The 18734-nt window shown below is 53.6% G+C and overlaps 1 protein-coding gene across 4 annotated transcripts in view; it reads left to right on the top strand.

Moving 5' to 3' along the window:
- The first annotated feature begins 6964 nt into the window (after nucleotides 1-6964).
- The window catches only part of PIK3R5 (phosphoinositide-3-kinase regulatory subunit 5), a 49044-nt gene continuing 37274 nt past the window's right edge, over nucleotides 6965-18734 (top strand). For 2 of the 4 annotated variants that reach the window (XM_052688000.1, XM_052687997.1), the window contains exon 1: nucleotides 13961-14187. The gene's annotated coding sequence lies outside the window, so the exon portion shown is untranslated. Of the gene's footprint in view, nucleotides 7071-13959; nucleotides 14188-18734 lie in introns of those variants that run through there. The other 2 variants (XM_052687998.1, XM_052688001.1) reach the window with 2 other exon arrangements.

Genomic DNA, 18734 nt, shown 5'->3' with positions numbered 1-18734 from the left:
CCCTTTCCCCTTCCCCTCCCATTTTTCTCTTCCCCTTTCCCTCTTAATTCTCTCTTCTGTTATCATCACATTTAAAGATGTAGATTTGCAAATCCAATCCTACAAATGCCGATGGGACCTGGGAGGATTTTCCAAACACAGGATAGCTTTAAAATAAATGGGAATTAGAGCACCAGAGTGAAACTTATCCCTGAGGGAGGTGGAGTTAAGCAACATTCAAGGATTTATGTAGGGCAGAACAGCCAGGGGTTCTCCTGCCCGCAGGTCTCGTGTTCGCTTGGATCCTCACCCAGGGCTGCCCTGTGTGCCCCTCGCCCTGCCTCTGCCCTGTCCTCCCTGGCATGGCTCAGGAGTTGCTCCTGGTGCTGTGCTGGGTCTCCTGCACATCCCTTGGCACAGCTGTCAGCTACAAAAAGCTCCTGGTGCTGTGTGATCCCTTACAGTGCATTTTTGCAGCCTACAAAAAATGTCGAATAGTGTTTCCTCTGCCAGAAAATAAAACTCAGCTCTTTTGTTCCTTCCCAGTTCGGGCCACCAAAGGCTCACATGGCACCTCCCCACCCTCCAGGCTTGCTTTGCACCTGCCCTGGAACCTGAAAAGGAATCACAGAATCATAGAATCACCAAGGTTGGAAAAGACCTCCAAAATCACCCAATTCAACCATCCACCTCCCACTTCCGTTTCCCACTAAACTGCGTTCCTCACTACAACATCTGAACATTTCTTGAACTCCTCCAGGGATGTTTCCAACTCCCTGGCACACTTTCTGCAACAGGACAGTTGGTAGCAATGCCGTCCCAGCTCAGCACTTCTACCTTTCCCCATCTCCACCCTTAGAAGACATGTTGCCATTCCCTGTGTCTGCCACCATCCCCACCCCGACCCCCATTTCCATCTCTATCCCCATCCTCCTCACCATCCTCATTCCTGTTTCCATCCCCATCCCCATTCCCTGCCCTTCTCTGCTTCCCTGCCCCCTCCAGGAGCTGCTGGATCTGGTGGAGATGAGCAGACTCTGGTGGGTACCTCCAAAAGGTCTGTGAGGTGCTGCTGCTGTCGTGGTTCTCTTTCCCCCAGCATCCTTTCATCCGCATCCCTCCAGAAAACGCTGCCCGTTCCCTGCACGTTCCCATCCGCTCCCAGGTCGGCTCCTTTGCTGGAAGCATCCGTTTTCTGTTGCCGGCAGCAGAATGGCCCCAAACCTTTCCCACCGCAGCAGAGACCTCGGGTGACATCGCGCTGCCTCGCCCCTCGCAGCGCGGCGCGGACCCGTTGTCCCTCTGTCCCCTGCTGCCATCTGCCGGTTCGTCCGTCCTCAAATGTGCGTCCCAAACGTTCTCCTTTAGTGGAAAAGAAATGACAGCAGCATCCAGACACCTGTCCCTGAGGACTGCGCGGGGCTTGGGGGGCCGGGCCGGACGGCGCTGCTGGGAACTCGGTGGTCCCATGAGCCGGTGCAGAGAGCTGCAGCTGTTCTTGCACAACGAGCTCAAGGCTCTGAGCGCCTCTCCTTGCACGAGGGCTCAGGGCGTCCTGCAGCCGAGGGGCTCACCGAGAACCGTGGCTTTCTGGGACACGGAGGATGATGGGGGGCCCGGGGGGGCTGTGCTAAAAGTTCCTACGGACGCACCGCGGCTCTCACAGCAGTTCTCCTCCGCCTCCATCCCGTGAAGCTGCTGTGCATGAAGCTGTTTGCTTTCGGGGGGTGCAGCCCCTCGGTGGGTTTGCTCACCATCCCGGCACGATCGTACCCACGGATGTCGCTCCCCGCCCAAGCTGCAGTTCCTCACCAGGACACGAGGTGGGAGCCTGAGCCCACGGAGCAGCCCTCAGCGCTCCTCGCAGGGCTCTGCCGCTTCCCGGGGCCGCATCTTCCCTCAGGAGGAGATGGAGTAAATCCTGGCTGCAGCTCTTGGAGGAGAGGAGGCAGCAGCTCAGCAGGCACAGCCTGGAGCCGGAGCAGTGAGCAGCTGAGCATCTTTACGCAGCAAAAGGACAAACGTCTCCCATCTGAGCGGACGGGAAGATTGTGCAGACTGACTCTACACTCAGACCCATGCCACAGAAAGTATGTACGGTTCTTTGGGGTCTAATTGTCTCCCCCAGGTTTCCATGGCAGTCCTGAATTTTTCCTCTTTTTCTTTCCCTTTCCCTTTTTCCCTCTCCTCTCCTCTCCTCTCCTCTCCTCTCCTCTCCTCTCCTCTCCTCTCCTCTCCTCTCCTCTCCTCTCCTCTCCTCTCCTCTCCTCTCCTCTCCTCTCCTCTCCTCTCCTCTCCTCTCCTCTCCTCTCCTCTCCTCTCCTCTCCTCTCCTCTCCTCTCCTCTCCTCTCCTCTCCTCTCCTCTCCTCTCCTCTCCTCTCCTCTCCTCTCCTCTCCTCTCCTCTCCTCTCCTCTCCTCTCCATTTTTTCCTTTCTTTTGTAGGAAATGAACACCCCATCCTCTTCCACACCTCTGTCTCACCACTGCAGACCAGTCCCACAAAAGGTCTGGCCCTTCACACTGCAGTGCTCAGCTCAGCTGGAAGCACAAAGCACTGGCACAGTCACAGAAGGCTTCCAGCCAGCCCCCATGCAGCTCTGAGTGCACAGAAGTCAGAGACAAGAGTGAGGTGCTCAGCTTGGTCAGGTCATCTGAGGTCATGTTTTCACCTCTCGTGTGGAAGGCAGAAGGGGAAGGTCTGGGGACAGAGCTGCCACCACCGAAGCCTATGGCCCATTCTCATTTCTCAAGGGCCAGGTTCAGGTGGCATTGAGCAAACTTTCAGTATCCTTTAAATTGCACCAGAGAAATGAAAAACGCATGTCGTGGGAGGAACCGGTGAGAGAAGGCAGGTTCCCTTTTTGGAGGATCCTGCTTCCTCTTCCCTTGGAGGCTGTGCGGGCAGAGGCTGAGAAAGCAGGGCTACAAGCTCCATCATTGCGTGATGTGCAGAGAAGGAAGTAATGAGTGCACTGAGAGCCTCTGCACAGCCTGGGTGCTCGTGGGACGGCAGCATTCACCATCCAGGATGTGGGGAAACCTGTGGTGTGAGCTGCAGGGAGTGCAGCCATAGGAGATGTGAATGTCCTTGGGAGATGCGAACGCGTCCAGTGCTGCCTGTGGTCTGCTGCTGCTGAACCACACCAGGAGATGATGGTATCTGGCATCCTTTGCAGCTCAGTTATCGTGCTTTCGGTCTGTGGCTATGGAATCCATCATGCATACCCAGCAGCTCTTTGGTTGTGAGGACATCTCACCCCATAGCTGGTTTGCTCCCCGTCCTGCCTGCTCCCTGGATGACACCCAGCTGAATCCTGCACTGCTGCACCCCAGGAGATCCCTGGGAGCCCTGCAACACTGAGCTCAGCCATGAGCCCTTCCCACAGCTGTTGATCCACCTGAATGTGCAACACTGTGGTCAGTAGGATTCCCCCAGGTGAGCTCGATCTTTTGACGGCCATCACACAGTGCATAATAACTATCCTTAGATTTGGCCCATCGCCACTGCATTCCAAGAAATCCACGCTGCAATATTTAAAGCAGAACAATGGCCTTCCAGGGATTTATCACACGGATCTGGAAGCACTCTGGGAACTCGGGCTGACTTGGTTTGGGAAGCGATGCCCAACGGGAATGTGTTGGGCTCAGAGGGGTAGGATTGTGGCCAAAATGGATTTCCAAGCACTCCCGTGAGATGGAGGTGAGTGCCATGTTGGGCATTGGCCAGGTGGTGTTCAGCACTGATTTGGAGGATGAGGAATGAGAACAGGAGATGGGGGAAGGAGGTGTGGGTCAGAGAGTTCGTATTCCTGGAAATGAGAAAGGTTTGGTGGAAGCAAACTGGATGCTTGCACACGGAGTGCTTGCAGCCTGCTGCCCCACACGACACATCCCTTTGCATGCATCAGAAACCTGATTTGCTTAGAAACGTTCATCATGGAAATCGCTTTCTAATAGCAAAGCGGTTTTTGCAGCAGATTACTTTGCTGATAAAAGCATCCCATCCCGGTGCTTGCAAACCTCAGATCTCTGTGCCCTGAGCCGCCCCCACTCAGGGTGTGTGTTGGTGTGGGGTTTCCAGCTGAGTTCACTGGAGCTCAGAGAACCCAAAGCTCCAGTTTGTGTGTCGGCAGGGTGCAGCCCCAGCTTCCCCATCCACGGTTTGGTGTCCTGCTGCAGCCACCCAGCACAGGGAGTGTTGGGCAGCACTGGGGAATGGCTGAGCTGCAGGGCTGAGCTGCAGCCTGCAGGTTTCATCCTGCTCGGTGGCAGCACGCTGCTGTTTGTCACCTCATCCCTTTCGCTGCAGCAAGGCACCTCCCTGCGCTGCCCCGCTTCCTTCCGCCCCCCCAGCCCCTTCGTTACCATTTTTGGTGACTTCCTCAGGCTGCTGTGTGCCCCGAGGAGCAAAACAAGCAGAGGGCAGAGTGCACAGGTGGGATCTGGAGGGACAGAACATGTGTGGCTTGGACACCCCAAAGAGTTTGGCCTCTGCTGATGTGTCCTGATTCCTTTGCTTTAGGGATAAACACAAAGGGCTGGGAGTGAAACTGGAAGGTGGGATTGGAGAAGAATGGGTGGGAGAGATCAGATCAGCATCCCAACAGCTGAACCTGGGCTGTTACCCACCATCCTTTCCCCATCCCATCACCGTTCTTTCCAGCAGTGCAGGACACAGCGTCCCTCCCACCCTCCTGCTGCTCTGCTGGGAGCTGCACTGCATGACCAACAACAGACTTTCTCCACCCTGTCATTTTTGCTGAATTTCTCCCAAAACGGGGCCACTCAGCTGGCAAAGGCCGAGATCATGGGGTTTCACCTGGTGCGAGCCTTGGGGCAGCCGTGCGGTGGGTGGCAGCGGGGCTCAGGGCGGGCATGCCACATGACAAGCACTGCAGGTGGTCCCAGGGGTCAGAACCCCAGGGGGATTTTGGCTCTGAGCACGTTTGCTTTTTTTGAAATTCACTGGAATCTCACGGTGAAACCCACAACTATTTCAGTGCCTGAGCGGCTTTCGAGTCTCGGAACGTCGGTAGCAGCGGTCACTCTCTTCTGAAATATGAAAACCCGCAAAGGAACCCAAAGCCGGATTGCTGCTACTGCATGCAGCATCAGCTGGGCTCCATCCAGCCCTGGGAGGCAGATGGACCGCAAGGAAAATGTGGAGAACATTGGCCAAAATTGATATGGCACAGGGCCTTGTGCTGGAGATCTCTTGAGGGCGGCAAGGAAGAACATTTCCAGGTGCCACCAGAGCAGAAAGCAGCAGAGTTGGGTAGAGGGATGGATGGATGGATGGATGGATGGATGGATGGATGGATGGATGGGTGGGTGGGTGGGTGGATGGATGGATGGATGGATGGATGGATGGATGGATGGATGGATGGATAGATGGATGGGTGGGTGGGTGGGTGGATGGGTGGGTGGATGGATGGATGGATGGATGGATGGATGGGTGGATGGATGGATGGATGGATGGATGGATGGATGGATGGATGGATGGATGGATGGATGGGTGGATGGGTGGATGGATGGGTGGATGGATGGGTGGGTGGATGGATGGATGGATGGATGGATGGATGGATGGATGGATGGGTGGATGGATGGATGGATGAATGGATGGATGGATGGGTGGGTGGATGGATGGATGGATGGATGGATGGATGGATGGATGGATGGATGGGTGGATGGATGGATGGATGGATGGATGGATGGATGGATGGATGGGTGGATGGGTGGATGGATGGGTGGATGGATGGGTGGGTGGATGGATGGATGGATGGATGGATGGATGGATGGATGGATGGATGGATGGACGGATGGTTGGATGGATGGATGGATGGATGGATGGATGGATGGATGGATGGATGGATGGGTGGATGGATGGATGGGTGGATGGATGGATGGGTGGATGGATGGATGGATGGATGGATGGATGGATGGGTGGATGGATGGATGGATGGATGGATGGATGGGTGGATGGATGGATGGATGGATGGATGGATGGATGGATGGATGGATGGGTGGATGGGTGGATGGATGGGTGGATGGATGGATGGGTGGGTGGATGGGTGCGTGAATGAGGAGACAGAGCCGTAGTTGGATAGGTGGATGGATGGATGGGTGGATGGATGGATGGGTGGATGGATGGATGGGTGGATGGATGGATGGATGGATGGATGGATGGATGGATGGACGGATGGTTGGATGGATGGATGGATGGATGGATGGATGGATGGATGGATGGATGGATGGGTGGATGGATGGATGGATGGATGGATGGATGGATGGATGGATGGATGGATGGGTGGATGGGTGGATGGATGGGTGGATGGATGGATGGGTGGGTGGATGGGTGCGTGAATGAGGAGACAGAGCCGTAGTTGGATAGGTGGATGGATGGATGGGTTGACAGATGGGGGGTGAAGAGAGAGTGGTGGTTAAGTGGATGGACAGAAAGACGGATGGATGGATGGATGGATGGATGGATGGATGGATGGATGGATGGATGGATAAAGAGACAGAGTGGTGAATAGGTGAAGAGATGTATAGACAGGTTAAAGGAAGAATTACTAGAGAAAGATATGAAGGGAGGGGTAAATGTATGGAATGGAATGGAAAGTGTGGGAAGGACAGATGGAGGGATGGTTGGATGAATTGTTAGATGGATGAAGGGTTGGATGAATGGCAGAGCGGTAGGGGAGAGGGATGTAGGGGTAATTGGACAGAGGGCTGGAGGTGGGTGGATGGATGGATGGATGGATGGATGGATGGATGGATGGATGGATGGATGGATGGAGGAGTAGGTGGGTGGGTGAACGAGTGAATGGATGGAGGGACGGGTGGATGGGGAGGTCCGGAAGGACAAAGCTGTCCTGCTGGAGGAATGAGCGGCCGGGCGGGGCGGAGGTGCAGGCGGGGCGGGTCCGGCCGGGCCACACGTGCAGGGTGCGCCCCGCCTCCGGCCCCTCCCGCCCGCCGAGCCCGCCCCGGTGCTGCCGGTGCCGCCCGGCGGGGAGCGGCGCGGAGCGGAGCCCGACGGGGCGCGGCGAGGATGGGCAGGGGGCCCCGGCGGCTGCCGCCCTCCAGGTGGGGAACACCGGGAAACGGGGCGCTGAAATTCCTCCTCCCCCCCGAGTCCGGGCCGGGGGGCGGTGTAACCGGGAGCAACTTGTAACCGGGGTGCTCTGCATTCCTGCTGCCCCTGGTGGGGCTTCTTATAGCGGGAGCGTCCGTGTAAAACGAGGAGCTGGTGGCGGGTGTGGTGGCCGTGTAATCTTGAGAAGAGCCCCAAATGCTCTGTGGGGGTGATAATCGCGGTGTGATGAGGGGGGACCACGGAGTCGAGGGCTCCGTGATCAGTCGGGAGCGCTGTGCTGGAGGAGCCGCTGGCATCGATCAGCACGGCTCCTTGCAGCCCCCGAGCAGCACGCGGTGCTGGGCTCACCCGGCAGCGCCGATCCCCGCCTCACCCCCCGCATCCCCCGAGATCCCCCATCTGAACCCGCGGCTGGGGACGGGCCGCGCTGCCGTGACTCATTTCAGGCCCGCGTGTTTGTTTGCCGCCCCACGGTGATGCTGTCTGGGGCCCAGGTGTGGGGCCCGGCCCCAGGGGACCCCCCCAGTGCACGCGGCGCCCCGGGAAATCCCGGGGGTTCTCCGGCACCCGGTTGGAGTTTTGGCGGTGCCGCTGCCGGAGGTGGCACTGAGTCACCGCTGCCCGGTGTCACCGCCGCGGAGCTCCCCCCGCACGGTCCCGCTGCTCGGGGCATCGCTGCTCCGCACACCTTCGGCCCCGCAGCCCGGCAGGGCGGAGGTGCGCCCTTGGCAGCGCTGTGCTGTGGCAACAGGATGTGGTTTGGGATGTGACAAGCCCAGCCGCGTGTCATCCCTTCGGCGTCGGTGTCCGCTCACGCATCGGCCGCCGAGATGTCCCCGTGCTGGTGCCCGTGAAGGAGCGTCTTGGTGCGGTGCCCCCGGCGGCTCCGTTCGGTGGGCAGGGCTGCCAGGGAGTCACACGGACACAGCCCGGCCAAATGCTCTGCTCAGCGCTGCAGTACCTACCCGAAAACAAGGTTAGCTGCTTCGGATGGTGCAAGCCCTATAGGAGGAAAGGGCTCGGGCTGACTCAAATCACTAACGAAAGTGGGAGAAAAGAGATTTCAGACCTTTGTTTTCATGTTTATTAAAATCTCACTGCTAGCCCTCTGCACCCGTTAACTTTGCGAATAGCTTATTTTCGGTGCTGGTGCTGTTACTCTCAGTGCAGGGAAAACATGCTCAGGCAGCTGCAGGCTGGTGCTGCTCATCCTGTGTCTGAAAGGGGCGATGGTAAGCAGCTGCAAATTATTTAGTTTCTTGATTTAAAGTAATTTTCTAGATCTTGGTTAGATGCAGAGGTTGCAAACTCCAGGGCTGTGCAGGATGTCAACACTTTGTGTGACTTTTTGTGTCTTTCTGTGTGTGTACATGCTGGGGAGGGCTGTGGTGTTTGGTTGTTTCATGGTCACAGCAAAAAACTTGGATGGCGTTGCAAATGGTTGCTGCAACATGACTGCAAAGTGTTTTGGAGTGTTTCGAGTGTTGCTCAGATTAGAGCTTAAGCCTGGAAAGATGAGACGATAAAGAGAGAGAGCCTTGCAGCAGTGGGTGCATCCCTTGGCTGCAGTGACTGCAGGAGGCTGAAGGATGCTGGCATCCCCTGGAGCGGGGCTGGGTGGTGCCCTGGAGGTTTCTGATGGTGCAGAGCTCAGTTTGCTATGCTGTGAGACGGAGGAGTGCTTCAGCTTTGCACCATGATCCTGGCTGGCAGCAGGGATGCGCTGCTCTGTGCTGCATGGCTGGGGCTCTCCTGCAGCTCTGCAGGTCAGGGCAGAGGAAAGGGGACGGCAAAAGTGCTGTGGGTGTTTTTGCAGGAGGAGCAGCTGTAGTGGCAAGGTGGGTTCGGGACGGGGGCACATCACCAGTGCTGCAGGAGGATGCAGCTGGCCAGACCATCCTCCCCCCTCATAGATCAGGCCACCCCCATTTGGAGAAAAGCAAACCAAAACTGTCACCTTGTGCCTTTTGTTGAACGTGAAAACAAAGATGTGAGTTTTGCACCGAGAAAGAAGAACTGAATCCAGACAAAGTGCTGCTGCAGCCTCTGGGGCTGAAGGATGTGGCACTGATTGCCATCAGAGTGATGCTCCAGTCATGGTGGGGATCAGGCTGTGGCACCTGTACAGTGATGCAGGGACTGCTGCAGTCTTGCTATTCTGCAGCTCACCTGAGGCAGTTTCAGCTTCTCTTTTTTTTTGGGGGGGGGGCGGGGGGGGGGGTGACCACTGAGCTGTTTCGGGTGTGCTGGAGCTGCCAGTTTTTGCGTTATCATTCTGCAAGAGGAAAATGTGCATGAGTTTGCTGGAGGAGAGCTTCTCAGGTGAGTGCCCAGATGAGATGTTTTTGAGTTGTGGGAGGCTCCCGCTGCTTCTAAACTCCTCTCCCATCCCTGCTTTGAGCTTCTGCTGGGCAGTAAGTTAGGGTATGTAAGTTTCCTATGGAAACCGTGTGTCCCCACAGGCATCACATTGCAGCCTGACACATCTTCCCTTGCTGCAGCTTTGCAGCCATGCTCAACCAGGGAGGTGTTTTGGGCTGGAAATGCAGTGGAGGAAAAAGAGATGTGGATGCAATCAGCCTCTCCTCTCCTCTCCTCTCCTCTCCTCTCCTCTCCTCTCCTCTCCTCTCCTCTCCTCTCCTCTCCTCTCCTCTCCTCTCCTCTCCTCTCCTCTCCTCTCCTCTCCTCTCCTCTCCTCTCCTCTCCTCTCCTCTCCTCTCCTCTCCTCTCCTCTCCTCTCCTCTCCTCTCCTCTCCTCTCCTCTCCTCTCCTCTCCTCTCCTCTCCTCTCCCTTTCTGCTTCCTTAAGAGGCTCAGTACTGTGGGACTCTGCTGTGTGGACATCTACCACCACTCCATTGCCAGCCACTTCCTTGCGAGGTCCCAACCCACCACAAATCATCTCTGGAGGTCTCCAGGTGACCTGACAACCCCACCCAGCACTGTGTCTGTCCTGCTCTGTGTACATCTTTGCCCTCCTTGAAGGCACAGCTGGTTGTGGAGCTGCTGATGCCTGCGAGGCTGCGGCCAGGACCTGCACAGCACCCAGGCTGGGAACCTAGGGAGAAGCTACAGCTCCCAGTGCATTTCTCAGCACAGACACCAAAATCCCCCCTAAAACAGCCTTCCCCTCTGTAGGATCGTGCTTTTTGCTGCCAATTAACGCCATGTGAGAATTTGTCTCCCCAGTGACAGGTCTGTACGACTCCTCAGATGCTTTAATTGCAGGGCTTTCAGCAGCCAGAGCGTGATGAAATGGTAATTGTTGTGATTGTGTGCTGTGCAGTAGCTAAAAGACGTGGCTGTTTGGTGAAGCTTAATTAGGAAATAGGGACACTGTTGGGAATGGCTCTGAGATGAGATTTTCCTAATGAAAGCTACTGAATAGGCAGCCTTGTAATGAAGAACAGGCTCATGAGGGGCTCTGCCAATTGCTCTTCTCTAGTGTTAATTTTGTATTTCCTCCCCATTGTTTCTAATACCCTCTTGGAAAAGCTTGAAGATAAAATGCTTTATTTTCTTACGGCTCGTATCCTGTTTGGCAAGCCGTGATTGCAGCGCGTGCATCTGGAATACATGAGTGGACAGGCTGAGCTCCTTCAGACTTCTCCATCTCTGATTTCGAGCTCTGCCATTGAAGAAGAAAAGCAGAAAAGCCACCTCAGCTCATGGCTGGGTGATCTGCTCCCCGCTGTGCTCTGTGCTGCAGGGGATGCCTGGCTGCCTGTGCAGATGTGAAGCAGGAGGAGAAGGCAGCACAGTGCTGCAGGATGCTCTCCTGCCAGGAGCAGCGCAGCGCGGTGTTGTGCTTTCTGCTCACATGTGCTCCCCTCGCAAGTCTGACTGCTGTATTTAGCTGTGCTTCACCTGCCACATCTGAGAGCTCGCCTGGCTTCCAGTGTGCTGCTGGTAAGAAGGAGCCCAGCAGTCAGAGCCTGACCAGCAGCTGCGTGGCTCAGTGCTCCCACCTGCACTGTGCTGTTCCCGGAATGGGGCCAGGCAGCCCCTGGGTGCTGAGCAGGCTCCAGAGCTGCCTCCCAGCTGTGCTGGGCAGTGGAAAGTGCTGCAGATGTTGTTGGCTGACAGATGTGAACGCTCACCCCACGGCGGAGTTAAAAGCGGAATTAGAAAATGCTCTCTCAGTGATGTTTCCTGCGGTGCTGTGATGATCACTGATGTCCTGTTTGGTAGGAAGAGAGCTTGGTTTTCCCTCGAATGCCTCATTTTATTGCCCCAAATTCCCACAGTGCTTGAAGTGAGAGCAGCTCCTGAGATGCTGCTTGTCCTTGTTTGGGGTGGCTTGAAGCAGAAGTGAGCAGCACATGTGATGAGGACGCTTGGGAACGCAGAGCATGCAGGAGTGTTGTCCTGCTGTGGTCACAGTGTCAGCTCTGAGCCCGGTCTTGTGACCTTCCCCACCAGTGCTGCAGCGTCTCTTTTTTTTTGGTTAGAGTTGTTTTGTGCTGTAACATCAGAGCATTTGAAATACCCAGTAGGCAGCCTTAGCATTAAAGCTGTGTCAGTGTTGAAACGCAGTGCTGCATGGGCAGGCTCACTTAGGAAGGACTGTGCTGTCTCAAACTTGCAAAAGAGTTTTTCACCCCTTCCACACGGCCCATTCTTGTTTGGTCTGAAATAAGGATGAAGCGCTTCCCCTTTCAGCTGCTTCCCCCATCGCTCTGTGTCTATTTAAACCTCCTCAGCTCTGAGGCTTCTCTGCAAACCAACAGTCATCCTTTCAGGTGGCATTTCCCTTTTCTCGCTGTTTTTGGCAGCCTCTCCACGTGAAACTTGACAAATGTTTCTTTGTTCTCGGTGCCTTTGTGTTGATAAACTTTGCACATTGGTGCACGTGGGGCTGCGCAAAGAAGCTACGGTGGCACTTGGCTGTGGGTCCTTTGTGTGTGACTGAACGATGCCCTGCCTGGGTTACGCTGCTGCTGCTGCTGTTGCTGCCTTTCCTGGGCATGGATCCTGCTCACCAAAGAGGCTCCTGTTTGATGTTTGCCTCATTGCATTGATCAGCTGGATGGCAAGCAAACATAATCAGCTTGATGTTCTCACCAGACTGCTCTTCAGGTGCAAATTACTCTGGGGTTATTCTGGTCTGAATGCTGAACAGTGCATAATCCTTTATGAACTCAGGCAGAAACAAGAAATGGCTGCAGGAGTCCAAGTCTGTTTTTGCTGGGTATGCAGCTCACCCGGAGCCTGTGGACCTTGTTCATGATGGTCCCTGAGCTGCTGGCTTGCAGTGCTGGATTGGAAAAGACCACAAAGATCATCTAGTCCAACCATCAACCCATCCCCACCAACCACATCCCTCAGTGCCACGTCTCCACGGTGCTTGAACACCTCCAGGGATGGTGACACCCCACCGCCCTGTGCAGCTGTGCCACTGCATCACCACTCTTTCTGAGAATAAATTGTTACTAATATCCGATCTGAACATCCCCTGGTGCAACTTAGTTCCTGCAGACTTGGCTCTTGGTGATGAGTTGGGATGAAGGCATTGCTCATCACAGGAGGAGCCGAGGACTGGAAGGAGCTCAGGTTGTGTCTGCTGCATCCTTTGCTCCTGTGACACATTGGAAGGGTTTGGTGTCTTCTCCAGAGCTGGTTAGGGCTGTACCAACCCTTCTGCCCAAAGCAGCCCCAGGCCCTTGGTGGGCTTTGGGAGTGGGTATCAGTCACCACCTCACTTGCTGTTGGCCTAAGTGTGATGAGGAACAGCCAAAACCATTCTCACCATCATCTGTGTTCTGTGGAGTTGCCATCAGTGGTGCTGGAAGGGAACTGAAGTTTTTGGGCAACCATGCCAGGGACTGAAAATACTTCTGGGTTCCCAGCAGGGCCTCCACAATGGCAGGAAGTAACTTCTAAAGCTTCCTTTGGACACACGGGGCTTTGGGGGAAAGATTTACTTGCTTGTTTATGCTGTAAGTTAATCTATTTAGTGGGCTTGGCATAAGGCTCACATAAAGCCCTCTGGAATGATCACGCTGCCTGTGTGCAGTGCTTTGTCTCTCACTTGCTTTGTTTCACAGCTGGAGTAATCAGGCAGAGGTGGAGCCAATGGAAATCTCACATGTAAACTTGTTTTTCTGAATAGGCTGAAAGGAAATAGTGTGGGCTCTTATTGCCCTTCATCCTGAGAGGATTGGAGGAAAGGCTGTGAGGGGCAGAGGTTGGAGTCTGCACACAAAGGGACCCTTGGGTGGGTGGGCTCTGCGCTCCTCTGCTCAGCTGGGGCACGAGGGTGGTCCATGGCCCCATCAGAGATGACAGATGGTTTTGCAGCATCAAAAAAATGCATGAAAGGGAAGCCCAAGAAATAGTGAAGCAGTGTAGCAGAGCAGGGAGAAGCAAGACGTGTTCCTGTGAGAGAAACGAGAAGTCTTAGGGCGAGTTTGGAGAGGCAGAAGAAAGTGCTGTGTTGGTGGAATGAAGAAGAGCCAGTGGGATTTTCTTTGTTACATCATGGTATCATTGCTTGCACTCGTTTGATGCCATCCTAAATACACTAGTGCACACATGTGTGACTTTCCACTGTAAAAATGTGGTGCTTTCCTGAGGGTCATGTCCAAAGGAGCCCCATGTACCCAGCGGCTGCCCTGGGAAGCCCACGAGTTGAGATCCATGCCCAGAGATGCTCAGTGCTGGGCTCCCTCCCAAGAAGAAGACATAGCTGCATGTCCTTGGGAGATTCTCCCTGCTGAACGTGGAAATACCTGGAGACTTGTCCCCTTTGGCCCACTGACTGACTTTTGGAGGCCTCCCAGAGGTTGTGATCCACTCCCCTGGGCTGAAGTCAGCCTGGGGAACATTGGGAGGAACCACCTGATCTGCCACTTCTCTGCCGAGTTCTCCCTTCCCTGCTGTGCTGACAGCAGAGCCAGTTGGGCTGTGCCAGAGCCCAGTGCTATCTCCAACCTGCCTCTCGCTGGGGCTTCACTTGGCTCTGCCTGTCATCAGCTGTGGTGTTGGGTGAAACTTCAACCTTTGCTCTCTTGATAAAGGCTGATAGGAGCTAAAATTAACTCTTGCATCATGTGGTGAGGGGTTTTCATAATCGATGCCAGGAACAAGCACGTTTCCTCTCTGAAAAGTGAGTATGCCTAACTGGTCTTATCTTACTCAGATCAGATGTGTGTCATTTCTGCTGATTTTTGATGAGAAAAACAGAGGCTTTTCTGACACTGGCTGAGTTTTGTCCAGCCCACGCAGTCCTTTGTGTGGTTATGGATGTGGCTGGGCGTGCTGATGCCTCTGCACCCCTCAAAGACTGACTAGGAGCAGGTCTGGATGCTAGGGAGATGCAGATGCTGCTGGTGGCAGGGCTGCCTTTGGCAGGAGGAGAGGTCAGCGTGGCTCTGCGCTCCTGGCCAGAGAGAACCTCAAGCTACCAAAACCTGCCAGCTTTGGTCTGGTGCTCTGGAAGGTGAGGAAAGTGTTGATGGAGCAAAGAGAGAAGGAAGAACAGAGTAGGGCTGGGATTTCTTTTTTTTTTTTTTTCTTCTCATTTGTTGCTTTTTTTTTTTTAGAAGTTACAATTTGGTGTGAAGATGTACTTCACAATGGTGGAATCCATGAACTTCCCACTGCTGGCCACTCATCCAGCTGAGGGTGGGCAAGGCAGCAGAACAGGAGGGCTGAGGATGGTCCTTGGCTTTGGGGCATGGACCGCTCTGCCACTTCCACTCGGTGCAAGTCTCTGCTCATTCTGCCCTTGATGACATGGATAGCATTGCTAATTCTCTTCCTCTTTCCAGCAGCTGTTTTATGATCATTCATCCCATGTCTTTGCTCCCAGCAGCAATGTGTTTTCTCCCCGTCCTTCAGTTTGAAGCTTGTCTTTCAGCGCGACCTTAGAGATCTCATCACACCTTGCTATTATTCTTGCTCCAAGAATAGGACTTTTACAGTTTCCTTCAGAAATCACTGCAAAAAGTAATAGACTCAAATCAAACCTTATCAGGGGGATACATTCTTCCCTGTGCCTCTTCCCTGCAGCCTGGTACTTGAGCAGCTTAAGAGCATTGTGGCACAGGAGCTAAAAATGAGATATGAAAGGTGCGGGCCATGCTTTGAGCTTGCCAAGGCAATGTCTCACCAATGGTTAAAGCATCTCTGGTTGAAAGGACCTCAGTGAGCAAAAAGAGAAATGTCTTTTTGGAGAAAGAAAGGAGGCACCATCGCAGCTCTTCTCAGTCATGGCTTGGTGGGACTAATTTAGAGATTCTTATTTCTCGCATCGTGGCTTTAAAGGGGCAGCGAGTGGAATTCCCCTGCTGTCTGTTTGTCAAGAGAACACTAGATCCTGTCCTGAGAAGCAGTGACTGCAGAAAAGAGCATTTTAAACACAACTGGTGAGGAAGTCTCAGCTTGCAGGCTGGGCAGTCGGTGGGGAGCACTGCAGACAGCTCTGTGTGGGACACTCACCCTGTGCTGGCTTTGGTTTCCCATCAGCGTTGCTGTTGGGGTCTGATGCTGACCCTGGTCTCCACGCCACCACCATAACATCGACATTGGCATGGCTGACATTGCAGTGAGGAAATCTCTTGCTTGTAGAAAGTCCCAGAATAATTCGTGTCTTCAGCTTGCGTGAGTCTGCAATGCATCACATGCTATTTCTATTTCTCAAGGAAATGCAATTACTCCAAAATGCAGGCTGAATGTGGAAGCAGTAAGCATCTGATTGTCTGAGTCCACGTCCAGCTGCAAAATGCTACAGTCACTCAATTTCTGCTGAATTTATGTCTCTGGGAGGTCCCCTGGCTTCCAAAAACTGCTGCTGGTCTGCTCAAGGTTAAGGAGGGTGGCTGTATTGCCCTGCTGCATTTAGCTACCCATGGGTACCAGCCCACGAGCGGCTGCTGTTCTCGTGTCTCCCATCAGCTCCTGTGAGACCACAGAGGTGGACAAAAGTTCTGCTTTGTTTTCACCCCATGCCTATGTGGATTGGCTGGATTGCAGTTTCCACATTGCTCTTACTGAACATTGCTGGGACTGCTTTTCTCTCGCTTCCTCCCAATGCAGCTCTGACTGCCCAGGGCCAAATTCTGAAAACATCTGGGGGGGTTCCTCAGGGGATCCATGAATCTGATGGTATCCCCTGCAAATGAGGGTGACAGCGGGCCGTGCTTCTTATGTGGAAAATGGCAAAAGCATCGGGACAGGCTGTCCAGAGAGGTACTGGAGCCTCCTTCTCTGGAGATACTTAAATCCTTTCAGATTTTACTTCCTTCTGAAGTGCACAACTTGCTTTGCCAGGGGGACTGGGAGGTCTCCAGGGGTCTCTTTCATCTCCTGTAATTGTGATTCTGTGATTCAAATCAGGACAGCTGCTCATCACTTTGCTTCTGAGATCATCTTTCTCTGAAATAGCTGAGAATTGCCCAGAAGCTGCTGGCAATGCCATCAGCCCTGCCACCTCTGAGGCCATGCAGGTTTGGGTATCTGTGTCTCCATGCAGCTGGAAGCAGCGTGTTCCTCTGCATGCAGCCAGGTGTGGCCTCTGGTAGAGCCTGGCTGCAAACTCAACTCACTTCCAGCTCCAACTCCATACTCAGCAGCCTGCTTTGCCTTGGTATCTCTGCTCTGGCTTAGGAGGATACTTTTATCTGCTCCATAGCATGGAAATGATCTCTTGCTGCAGCTCCCTGGAGCTGGAGGCTTGTCAGTAACACTGTGATGAGAATGAGAAGCTCATTACCAGCAGAAAATGGTGGTTTCACTCTGAAGTCACTAGAATTTTGCTGTGGTTGACTTCTGTACACGTACTAATGCGTATCATCTGTGAATGGCTCCATGAAATTGACCTTATCAAAGCACACACTTTGTTTTCAAAGGTCTCTGCTGTAAAAGCAGACAGCCAAGTGTCATGCTTGTAAGGATTCCTTGGGTCAGTGACTTACTGACCCACGAGCTGCTCCTTCCAGCACTCCTCCCCAGAGGCCTGGAGATCTCAAGTGGACAAAGTTTGCAGAAACGTTGACTTCTGCTTTTGTTTGTTATGAATCAAGTCTGAGGGTGAAAGAAGTGTAAGCTAAGCTGAGTGTATTGCAATGTCCATGTTTCCATTATTGCACTATCTGAGCTTGTTGCAGGCTCTGAAACGTTTGGTCATGCAACTGCTGGGCAAGGAAGGAAGTGTTGTTATTCCTGCTTTGCATGTGGGAAGCAGCTTTGGGGGATAAGAATGGGAGCTGTCTTGCACGAGGATGCCTAGCTGAAAACTGGGGCCTCTAAAGTCACTAAGTCTGCTGGCTGCTTCTGGAGGCGTTCAATCCAGATGGGTGGGATGGGATGGGATGAGCTGACTGCTGTGTTAGGTGCTCTGTCCGTCCATAGCTGTTGGCCTGCTTAGAAATTCACCTCGTTTTTGTATAGGTAAAGTTGCAGGAGATGAATCCTATCTCTGGGTTGGACCCAGAGTGGAGTGGATGTGGATTCTCTAAAGTCTCCAGACCAGTTTGTTGCTCAGTTGCCTTGCTTCGTGCCTTGAATTCCATTGCTTTTTGACTGGCTGACCAGCCTTTAACACCTTGATGTAAGAAACAAGATGCGGACTTCTGTCTGGTATTCCTTGCCTTGAAATGTCATTGGTTGTACAGCAGATTCACAAATGTATTCGTGGTGTAAAGGACTTTCCTCATTCACTGTGTTGGAAAGAGCCTTCATGGGGATGCCAGCAGGGCTGCTGGTGGGCCGTGGTGCTCAGGGAAGAGGGTGAAAACCACTCTAGCAGAAAGGGCATCTAACAGAACAGCTGTGCTTACGAACAAGCACGACACGTTGAACACCAGTTGTCCTGCTCAATCCACTCTGGATGTTTCTGCTGTTTGTTTTGGGCAGATGGGATCCTGTGTGCCCAGAGCCTTTCAAGTCATCCCACCTCGTGTTAGCTCCTTCATATCCTGTTTTCTCAGTAACTCCCAATGAGGTGTAAATTATGGATGTTCTGTTATGACCTTGTGACTGTCAGCCTGTGCCTTGCTGCTAATTAATGCGCTGCAATTCCTTTACCTCTAAAAATATCTGGTTGTGCTTCACTGGTAAGGTTACAGCAATAGGTTTTAAGCAGGCAAAGTGCTAAACACTTTCTGGCTGTACTGTAGGAAGAAGCTTCTTGTAGTGAGGCTTAGCAAGATCCTTATGGGAAGGGAGATGGGAGATGTTGTCCTTTCAAGATGACATTTCTGTTGTTGCCAGGGGAAAGCCAAGTTACTGCAGCTGTAATGAGAACAGTATTTAACTGTTGGAGTGATCCTTGGAGCTGCTGTCCAGATTGAAAGCAAGACCCAAGTCTGTGGCTGGGGTGTGTGATTCCTGACTTTGAAACACGTGCTGGGCAAGAAAATGGAAAGCCAGGAGTGAAGGGATGGAAGGAGGCTTTCTCTCAGTGGGGGCTGCACGAGCCCAACCAAGTCCTGTGTGCTGCAGTTTAGGAGCAGCACTAGAAGTCATTGCTGGGATCTGGGCTGCAGCTTTTGCGCATGGCTCCCTCCCCTCTGCTGAGCCGTGCACCCTGCTTTGCTTTGCACTTGCTTAAATGCGACTGTTAGGTTTCCTGGAACTCTCTGGCCCAAACCAGAGCCCTTTGCACACTGCCAGCCCACAGCACAGTGTTGTGGCTGCCACGTGTGGCCCTCG

The sequence above is a fragment of the Tympanuchus pallidicinctus genome, unplaced genomic scaffold (assembly GCF_026119805.1).
Source record: "Tympanuchus pallidicinctus isolate F22 unplaced genomic scaffold, pur_lepc_1.0 scaffold23, whole genome shotgun sequence".
NCBI classification, from domain to species: Eukaryota; Metazoa; Chordata; class Aves; order Galliformes; family Phasianidae; genus Tympanuchus; species Tympanuchus pallidicinctus.
This window is presented reverse-complemented; position numbering and strand designations above follow the sequence as displayed.